Genomic DNA, 1,412 nt, shown 5'->3' on the forward strand with positions numbered 1-1,412 from the left:
TATTTTTCATTTTAAACTATAAAATAAATATTATTGTCAACATATATATATGAACACATGATAGGTAAAAATTGATAGCCTGAATGCACTGTAAGTCGCTTTGGATAAAAGCGTCTGCTAAATGCATAAATTTAATTTAAATTTATATATATATTTATTTTACATTTCTTCTAGAAACGACTAAAAACACCTGTTCCATCTTTATTTGACCCTCTAACTCTAGCACTTTCATTTCTATTTTAATTCTACTTTATCTCTTTATCCTCTTTTATTCTTAAAAACTCTAGCTTTCTTTTTTCTATTCTATCTACTTGTTTTTTCTTTGTGTGTGTGTGTGTGTGTGTGTGTGTGTGTGTGTGTGACTAAATGTAAGTTTAAGTGTATATATTAAAAATATTTACATGTATTTGTGTTTATATTTATATTCATATAAATGATATCATATAGAAATATATTTAATAAATAAACGTAACATTTTTCTTAAATAAAAACATGCATGTGTGTGTGTGTGTGTGTTCATGATTTATACATAATAAATATACACAGCACATATATTATCTAAACAAAAACTTTTATTTTTCATTGGGTTAAACACGATTAATTGTTTGACAGCACTAGTATATATTTATATTATATTTATATTAAGGTATCGCATTTAATATTGCATTAATCGCAATTAATATCACATTAATTTAAGGTAATACATATAATCCATATTACATGTAATATGGGAATTTTTAATAATCCAAAACACAAATTAATCCTATTTATACATTATTATTTATTTCATTCTGTAATATCAATAATCATATATAGAATTTATTTATTTAGAACACATCAAGAATTTAAAATTGAACCAAAATATCATATTTAATATATTTATTTAGTGATAAATAAAACATTATTTTACAATATTAGTCATTTGAATTTATTATTAAAACAAGTAGTATTAGCATAATATTTATTATCCATTTTTTGTATCATTTTATTGATAGTCAAATAATTTACATTAAGTTATTTAGCAGACAGTTTGTTTAGTGATAATAATAATAAAATAATAATAAAAATGCTTCTATTGTCCTCATTTGCAAGTCGAGCTGAATAAAAGCATCTGCTAAATGACTAAATGTAATGTAATAATATTAATAATCAAACACACAAATATAGTAATTATATATAATACTTTATTCTATAAAATTAATGATCATATATAAAATCTATTTATTTATTTTTTATATGTATGCATATGAATACTTATTACATTTATTAAATATAATAAATAATTATATATATATATATATATATATATTATATATATATATATATATATATATATATATATATATATATATATATATTATCCTATCATTTTAATATTCAAATATCAAATTTAATATTCAACCGTGGTGGCC

Source organism: Cyprinus carpio, chromosome B22 (assembly GCF_018340385.1).
Source record: "Cyprinus carpio isolate SPL01 chromosome B22, ASM1834038v1, whole genome shotgun sequence".
NCBI classification, from domain to species: domain Eukaryota; kingdom Metazoa; phylum Chordata; class Actinopteri; order Cypriniformes; family Cyprinidae; genus Cyprinus; species Cyprinus carpio.